Source organism: Lissotriton helveticus, chromosome 1_1 (genome assembly GCF_964261635.1).
Source record: "Lissotriton helveticus chromosome 1_1, aLisHel1.1, whole genome shotgun sequence".
NCBI classification, from domain to species: domain Eukaryota; kingdom Metazoa; phylum Chordata; class Amphibia; order Caudata; family Salamandridae; genus Lissotriton; species Lissotriton helveticus.
This window is the reverse complement of record NC_136057.1, coordinates 1,659,391,857-1,659,401,433: the sequence shown is the minus strand read 5'-3', so window position 1 is coordinate 1,659,401,433 and position 9,577 is coordinate 1,659,391,857. Positions and strand designations below refer to the sequence as shown.

At 45.4% G+C, this 9,577-nt stretch overlaps 1 protein-coding gene across 2 annotated transcripts in view; it reads left to right on the top strand.

Moving 5' to 3' along the window:
- Positions 1–532: 532 nt before the first annotated feature.
- LOC144830006 (retinol dehydrogenase 7-like) overlaps positions 533–9,577 on the top strand; it is a 441,255-nt gene continuing 432,210 nt past the window's right edge. For both annotated transcript variants that reach the window (XM_078688875.1, XM_078688877.1), the window contains exon 1: positions 533–660. The gene's annotated coding sequence lies outside the window, so the exon portion shown is untranslated. The remainder of the gene's footprint in view (positions 661–9,577) is intronic.

Here is a 9,577-nt window from a genome sequence, read left to right as displayed (position 1 = left end):
GATAGTTTGGTCAGAGTCTGCTTAAATTAGTGGCAGCTTTTGAAATAGCCAGCTAGAAACGTTTGTATGTTTCATATTCTAAATACATCATGTCTCAAAGAGACAGTGCAATCCCTGCATAGGCGAGACCTAAAAACTACCTACTCAAGGAGCAGTAGAGAGCATGGTTAATGAAAGATAATTTCCACTTATCTAACTGGCACAAAGAAATTGATTTGGCATCACCTGCACCCACTCATCAGTGGAGCGACAGAGAGAAATAATGTTGCGTTCTAGGCCTGTAGGCTAGTCCTGTCTTGTCTGCTACTTTATGTACTGTTAATCTGGGTGGAGTGTTCTGAAGCAACCATAAATTGGCTCAGTCGCCCCATAATCTCCCCTAGGGCTCTGTGGTCTGTGACACATCCCCTTGGCTCTTGGCTATGCAATTAGATCTGATGACATCATAACCTAGGTGAGTACACCCAAACATCTTAATCTTAAATGTATTAGTCTTGGAAATGAAAAGGTTCTGAGACACCTGCACCATTCCGATTCTTCTGCGAAACATTGAGAGACTCAAAGCATTCTGGCTTAGAGTGCCACTCCAAGTCCATCATCTGCTTCCAGCATAAGAAGCACATCCTATGCACAGATTTATCTACTGGAGAAGACCTGAAGGTAACAATATTTGTAAATATAATATACATATACTTTTTTGAATGCTGATGACGGCCCCCAGCCGTCATGCACTATGGCGCTCATGTGCTGATGACGGCTGGGGGCCGTCATAAACCCGCCCACTTGCGATTTTGCCACACAGGCACAGAATCGCGGCAGCATGGAAGGGGTTAATGTAGTGTTATATTTATTTTATTGGTTTTACTTAAAATGTGCAACCTTAGCACCAAAGAGTTGCACCTGGTCGGAGAATACATAACGAAGATGTGCTGATACAGGGACATACAGCTTCCAGTTCAGAGTGAACAGAGAGACATAACTGACTACAGATACAGAGAATCTCAGAAACATCACCACACTGGAGAAATCTAGGCAGAGGTGGCAGGTGAAGTCTGAAAGTGGTGAATCGTTAAATCACAGCATCAGTATTTCATTTTTAAACGAGTAGGCGTAGGGAAAATGTAAATATGTATGTTCACGGTCCACTCTTTGCAAAAAGATAGGCATGCTACTTTTTGACTTCCCAGGCCTGGTCTGGCAACAGTGCTGCAGACTGAAGTCACTAGTTTTAGTAAACAAAAGAGAAGTCGAATAAACAAAGTGCTAAATATGGGTTTTATGACATGTTTTATGTCTCTCATTATACCCTTCTTAGGAAAGGAACAGGTTAAAAAAAATCTAATTGCAAGCATCCCCGTTTTAAAATCACACTAAAAGGGCACTTCTTGTAACATGCTTTACCGTGCTCCTCTCTTTGTGTCTGTATGCAATTAATGTGGTGAAAGACCCATAAATAGGGTCATCGGCAAGCACACACAGCCATGAAACATTTTAGCCATGTTAAACTGCAAAAGCAAAGCTCACAGGGCCCACTGCGGGTTGCCGCGTTGCTATGAGTAGCTTCTTTATGTTTCTCTCCTCTTGATTCTCTTGCTTGTCACTGCCGAAAGGAACACGGAGGGAAAGCCCGGGTGCCTCCTCTCAAGCACAGGAGGCATTTTAAGTGCAGCGCAGGAAGCTTAACACCGATGTCTGTGCAGCATCATCAAAACTGGTGATGCCCCAATGCCCAGCTTGCCACTTGCAGCCTCTAATCCCACCTTCCACGACTTGTCACAGGGCGAGGTGCGGTCAGCAAGGTTTGTTGGTCCCACCCCACCCTGTGACGAAGTGTGAAAGTGTAGAAAGGCTTGACCCCAGTCCCTGACTCACATGAAGCCCCTTCCGCTACAGGGCTTGAGCCTGGAGCGACCGAAGGCTAACAGTTGTCAGGGGGTGGAGCTTAGCATCCGAAGCAATACCTTTCCTGAGCTGGTGACCTCACACGCATCAGGGCTGTGAGCTCGTCAGCCCAGCAAATTCAGATTAATGGCACTGCCCGCCGGTAGCTGCGCATCAAAGGAGATCCAGGGAAAAGTACCATGCGACAGAGGGTGAGTGCTTTTGAGTGTTGCTCTTTTTGTATTGTTCTTCTTTAGACAATAGTTTTTCATCTATTTAGGGGAACAGCAGAGGGGGCGTAGCCCAGAGTCTTATATGGGAAAACCGTGCATGGATGTAGGTGAGAACTGGTGACAGAGTGCAGGATGGTAGGACAATTGTGAAGAGGTGGATTTTCAGACATTTCCTGAATTTCAACAACAAAATGAGCAAGTCTGAGGCAGAAGGGGAAGTTGCTCTAAAGTCTTGGTCTATATGCAAAGGAAGCAAGTTGGCATGTGCATTCTTTGTAAGACTTTCGGTACTTCACCTGCCATCCGTACAGTTTGTAATGTACTTGGGTAATTGGGATTAACATAGTTCCTCAAAGTCTGCCCTAGGATGTGGGGTTGTTTGTGCCCTCAAGATTGGATCCAATATCAGAAGGCACTAGTAGTTTTTAAGGTACCAGTGTTAAGGAATTCTACTTACGATACATTTTGCAATTCAAATTAAGTAGAAAAATATGTAATAATAAACTATGTTAGTTCTTAGTACCCGAGATCCATACCACAAACAGCTTGATTAATATCCATATTAAAAGATTTTTACAAATGTCGACAGCATTGCAACATGTGTAGGTAGGCGGATGTTAAGAAAAGAAGTTTCTGTTACAATGGTAATAAAGAGTATACAATGAATACCAACATTAACTATGGCACTAAATTTGTTTTATAGCTGCTGAGATGTAAGTGTTTCAAAATGTATATCAGAAATATGATTAGGCCACTCCATAAAAGAATTGTAGATCACTTTAGAGCCCTTAAGCAAGAGAATACAAATTATCCAATCGCTGTACATGCCACTGATTGTGAATCACAACAATCTTCTTTGCGTTTTTCATTTCATGGAATAGAAAGCATAACTGTAGATCCAAGGGGAGAGAAGAGGTGCTTAAACTCAGAATATGTGAGGCGATGTTGATTAGGAAACTGATTACAGTCGCTAAGGAAATGAACATAGATCATGAAATGCAATATTTTTTAGGAGAATGGATTAATTGAATTTGTAAGTGATAACATCTTGCATTCCGTTCAAATTTAACTTTGGGGAGTTTGTGGTTACTTTGATACTTGAGAGGTCTTACGAATTATATGTAAAGGTATTGGATGTGAGATAGTGTATAAATGCTGTGATGGGGTTTGTTGGAAAATGGCCCTTTCTGCAGGGTCATCCCCAAACTATTTGCTTATCTCCTCATATTTTTACTGAATTTGTTTTTGTTGGCTTTAGGACTCCGAGCACTTTTCCACTACTAACCAGTGCTATTGTGCATGTGCTCTCTCCTCTACACATGTTGATATTGGCTCATACCCAAATGACATATTCAATTTACTTATACATCCCAAGCAAAGTGCACTACATGTGCCTAGGGCCTGTGAATTAAATGCTACTAGGGGGCCTGCAGCACCACTTGTGCCACCCACTTAAGTAGCACTCTAATCTAGCTCCAGGCCTGCCATTGGAGAGCCTGTGTGTGCCATGTCAACGTGGCAAAATAAACCTTTTGCCAGGGCCAACCGTTCCCTTTTTATACATACATGCCACCCATAAGGTAGGCCTTGGTCAACCCAGAGGGTAGGGTGTAATGCATTTAAAAGGCAGGATATGTATTTTAAAGTTTTACATGTGCTGGTAGTGAAAAACTCCTAAACTCGTTTTTTACTACTGCAAGGCATTTCTCTCCTAAAGGATAACATTAGGATTACCTTATTGCATTTTATAAGTGTAATTCTTAATTGTGAATAAATGACTTTTCAAGTTTCGTTTCTGGAATCACAATTTAAAATACAAACTTGTGGTGAAGTCGGAGTTAGGCCCAAGGGACGAGGTCTAGGCAGGACTGTATTACAATGTGAAAAAAAGGGAATAGGCCTATACCTCAAGTTTTTTACCAAATCATTTACAATTTCCACATAGATGGCCAAACACATTCTTTTTTTGTTTGTACCAGTATTTTATTTATAACTTTTACTTTTTTCTTTTGTATTTTTCATTAATTCATTTCAACATGAAAAAGAGAATTGTCCACTCATATCTACATTCTATATACAAACATTTTTACAAAACATCCCAAATCCACATGAGTGATAAAACATATTATACATAATATATCACAATACAAAGACAAAACATAAAGACATCAAATACTTATGTCTTACTCCACCAGTTATGGTGGACAAATTAGTGATCCTAGACTTTCATTTGTTGTCTAAGTCTGGTGTCTGGTATCTGTATATGCACAGGGAAACCGTACAGAATTTATAAAACAAGAAATTAATCTTTGGTTCAAAAACTGGAGTTTAAATCATCATTCCTCTGTGCTTTATTGATATGCTGACGCGTTTCAAATCCTAGTCATTCAGTACCAGGATTCTCATCAGGGCTTTTTAGTTTTCTGAGAAGTATTAGTTTTCCCTTCCCATTGAGTTTTGAAGAGCTGTGCAATGAGGTGTCTCTTTGTTTGGAGACCTTCTTATATACTGCCTTGTAATCTTGACCTGGATCATGCAGTCATTTGTATGTGTCGCAACCTGTTTGTGTAGCGATCTCGTCTTGGAACGCTCGTGCCACTAGTATGTTTCTGTACCAGAACTTGTTCTCTTTTCTTTCCAGGAGTGCTTGCGGTTATTGCTGCTTCTAGACCTCACGTTAGAGTTTTCTCGCGCAGAATACCATTGTTAACAAAGGTATCCTGAAACCCCACATGAAATGCAGCAAAGCAGCTTTTGATATTGAGAAAAAATAAGAATGTGTATGGCCATCTAAGCGAAATTGTAAATGCTTTGGTAAAAAACTTGAGGTATAGGCCTCTCCCCTTTTTTCACTTTTAGAAAGTTGCCTTTTTCTTACTTTAGACAGTTGGAGCCTGTTGCTAGTCTCTAAGCATATATCTCGGGAGGATGACAGGTGAGCTCTATGTATTCCCCCTAGACAGCAACACACACTGGGAGCTTCGGTGTGACAATGCGCCATCGTGGCTGAATGAGAGGGAAGAGCTTAAACCAGCCTCACTTACACCTGAATAGGTTGTGTCCTGTCCCCACACAAAGGGCTGAATTCCCCCCTTTAGTGAGTCCGGAGCCAGTGTAGAAAGGGAGGACCTCTGTGGACTTCAAATGGATGTCTTTGAAGTCTCCTCCACTTCAAAGGCACAACTGGGTATAAGTACTGGACCTTGGCCACCACCACTTCAGTACACTTCTGGACCTGTGAAGACTCTGCCAGCAAGAAGGACCTCTGTGCTGCTGAACAACTGCCACTCTACTGAAGTCCTGCGTTACTGAGCTGCCCTGCTACCGGCTGTTCTCCTGCCTGGGTGTGAAGGATTTGCCCTGCACCACTTGAATCCTGAGTGACTCTAAGGGCTAGATGACTGAATTCCTGATGTGAAGTTTCAGGGATATAAAATACATCCAATCACCCTGCTTCTGTACCTGGACTCTGCCATCTGTGAGCCTGCCCCTCCAAGTGGTGCCATCTCAGTCCTGGACCCTTGGAAGTGGGTCTAGTTGTTTGCTCCAGCAGAACTCACTCATCTCTTGTCGAATCAGCATGTCACTGCCATTGCGTCAATCAGAAGGGTGCATTGCCCTGTTGCATGGATCAGATCTGGCGTATAACTCCGCTACATGGATCAGAACCCGTGCATCGCTCGGGTTGCATAGATCAGACACGACGCATCACCTTTGAAACCACCACTATGCAACGCTTTTACCAACGCAAGATCCTGGCATACCTGTTGACGCCGCCGAACCTGCACATCGCAGCACCACTCTCATCGGAACTGATATATCGTAGCTGCTACACATATCAGGATAAGCGCATTTTCACAGTTGCGTGGACCAGCACCGACGCATCACGTCATCCACACCCGCATCCTCGACGTTTGTTCAGCAGGCCACACTGGGTCCCTGTATCTGGCCCTTGCTCAATTGTGGTTGGCCTGAATTATTGGCTTTGTCCCGGTCCGGTGCTACTAGATATGCCAAGTAAGCGCCAATTGCTTCTAAGCGCTATTTTGCAATTTATTGTTTAAAAATTCATAACTCAAGTTCTACTCATTGGACATTTGTCATTTTGGTCTTGTTTTATTTATTAAGTTAAGCTCTAGCTATCTAACCTGGTGTGGAATCTTTTTGTGTGGTCTTTTTACTGTTTTACTGGTTGAAGTGTTGCACACATTCTTTACACATTGTCTCTATAGTTAAACCTGACTGCTCTGTGCCAAGCTAGCAGAGGGTGAGCACAGGTTAATTAAGGGTTTGCCTGCTTCTTACCCTAACTAGGATTATGGTTGCCTCTTGACTAGGGCTCATACCCCAGTCTGCCTACAACCCAATTTCTAACATTGGTGATAAGCGGTGCGGATAAGACTTGTGTTTGTGCAGTGCCATACAGAGACTGGTGTACACTACCACTTCATACCTAAAGACCAATTAGTTTCTTTTTCAACTCTCCTTTATTGACCTTTTTGCTTTTTCCAAATTCACTCTTCCATCCTACCTGACTGTCTGTGACCATACCTGCAGGAATGAAATTTGAGCTCACTAAACAGGAGAGCTACATAAAAGCTGAGCTCATGGAGGCCTGCAAGGAAAGGGGATGTCCAGCCAACAAAAAGCAAAAAGAACAAATGATGGACGGAATTTAAAACAATGCAAACATTCACCCATAGTCACAAAGATTTGGGTTCAATCCATTGTTCTTTTGCTTACCACGCCAACCCAATTTGGACCCACCATAAGCAAATCAGTCCTGACCCTGTTCCTCCTGGGAACAGTCCAGCCTGAACTGCCATGCCAGGTCCTCCCTGGAACAGAAACAGGCATCCTGGAACCCGTTTTGGGACATCACCTCTCATCAGCCAGGCTAGCTTGAATCCAGGGGCCAGTGAGCATGGGATCCACGTCTGGGCATACCCTCCCACTTAGGGCGACAAGAGCAAAAGGAACAAATGATGGACGAAATGCTGTACAATGCAAGCATTCACCCTCAGTCTCATAGGATCTGGGTTTAATCCATCATTCTTTTGCTCACTAAGTCACCCCAGTTTCGACACATAAATATGCAAATCAGTCTTGATCCTGTTCCTCATGGGAACAGCCCAGCCTGAACTACCAAGCCAGGTCCTCCCTGGACCGGAAAGAAGCATCCTGGGACCGGTTTCGAGGCATCACCCCTCATTAGCTAGGCTAGCTTGAATCCAGGCGGTACAAAAGGGGGTGGTGATGGACGGAGCATCTGAACCAATCAGACACTCACACCCAGTCAAAAGATCTGGGCTTGACCCATCACCGTTCTTTAGCCCACTCTGCCACCCCAGTTCAGACATGGCTATATGCAAATCAGTCTGACCCTGTGCCTCATGGGAACAGTTCAGCCCGAACTGCCAAGCCATGCCTTCCCTGGACCGGAAACAAGCCTCTGAGGACCGGTTTCTGGCATTACAGCCGTCTTCAGCGCGGCGTGCTTGAATCCAGTGGCAAAGTGAGCAAGGGACTCACGTCTGAGCATACCCTGCCACACTTATGGCGGCCGAAGGCAGTACAAAGGGGGGTGGTGATGGACGGAGCATCTGAACCAATCAAACACTCACACCCAGTCAAAAGATCTGGGCTTGACCCATCACCGTTCTTTAGCCCACTCTGCCACCCCAGTTCAGACATGGCTATATGCAAATCAGTCTGACCCTGTGCCTCATGGGAACAGTTCAGCCCGAACTGCCAAGCCATGCCTTCCCTGGACCGGAAACAAGCTTCCGAGGACCGGTTTCTGGCATTACAGCCATCTTCAGCGCGGCTTGCTTGAATCCAGTGGCAAAGTGAGCAAGGGACTCACGTCTGAGCATACCCTGCCACACTTATGGCGGCCGAAGGCGGTACAAAAGGGGGTGGTGATGGACGGAGCATCTGAAACAATCAAACACTCACACCCTGTCAAAAGATCTGGGCTTGACCCATCACCGTTCTTTAGCCCACTCTGCCACTCCAGTTCAGACATGGCTATATGCAAATCAGTCTAACCCTGTGCCTCATTGGAACAGTTCAGCCCGAACTGCCAAGCCATGCCTTCCCTGGACAGGAAACAAGCTTCCGAGGACCGGTTTCTGGCATTACAGCCGTCTTCAGCGCGGCTTGCTTGAATCCAGTGGCAAAGTGAGCAAGGGACTCACGTCTGAGCATACCCTGCCACACTTATGGCGGCCGAAGGCGGTACAGAAGGGGGTGGTGATGGACGGAGCATCTGAACCAATCAAACACTCACACCCAGTCAAAAGATCTGGGCTTGACCCATCACCGTTCTTTAGCCCACTCTGCCACCCCAGTTTAGACATGGCTATATGCAAATCAGTCTGACCCTGTGCCTCATGGGAACAGTTCAGCCCGAACTGCCAAGCCATGCCTTCCCTGGACCGGAAACAAGCTTCAGAGGACCGGTTTCTGGCATTACAGCCGTCTTCAGCGCGGCTTGCTTGAATCCAGTGGCAAAGTGAGCAAGGGACTCACGTCTGAGCACACCCTGCCACACTTATGGCGGCCGAAGGCGGTACAAAAGGGGGTGGTGATGGACGGAGCATCTGAACCAATCAAACACTCACACCCAGTCAAAAGATTTGGGCTTGACCCATCACCGTTCTTTAGCCCACTCTGCCACCCCAGTTCAGACATGGCTATATGCAAATCAGTCTGACCCTGTGCCTCATGGGAACAGTTCAGCCTGAACTGCTTGATTCCGGTGTGGGAAAGACGTGGCTTGGTAGTTTGGACTGGACTGTTCCCATGAGGCACAGGGTCAGAGCTGATTTGCATATAGCCAGTGTCTAACCCAGGGTGGTGTGGAGTGCAAAAAAACGATGGATTTAGGCCCAGATCCTTGTACTGGGGTGAATGTATGACATTGTTCTACATTCTGTCCATCAACTGTGTTTTTTGCAATTTTCACCCCAAGTGGGCTGGGTATGCTCAGACGTGAGTCCCAGGCTCTCCCCACCACTGGAGTCAAGCTATCCAGGCTGATGAAGGCTGATAGCCAGAAACCGGTCCTTGGATGCTTGATTCCGGTCTGGGAAAGACATGGCTTGGTAGTTCGGACTGGACTGTTCCCATGAGGCACAGGGTCAGAGCTGATTTGCATATAGCCAGTGTCTAACCCAGGGTGGTGTGGAGTGCAAAAAATCGATGGATTTAGGCCCAGATCCTTGTACTGGGGTGAATGTATGACATTGTTCTACATTCTGTCCATCAACTGTGTTTTTTGAATCCAGGGGCACAGTGAGCACGGGACCTATGTCTGGGCATACCCTTCCCACCTAGGGAGACAAAAGCAAAAGAACCAAATGATGGACGGAATGCTGAACAATTCAAACATTCAGCCCCATGCACAAAGATCTGGGTTTAATCCATCATTCTTTTGCTCACCACGTCACCCAAGTTTG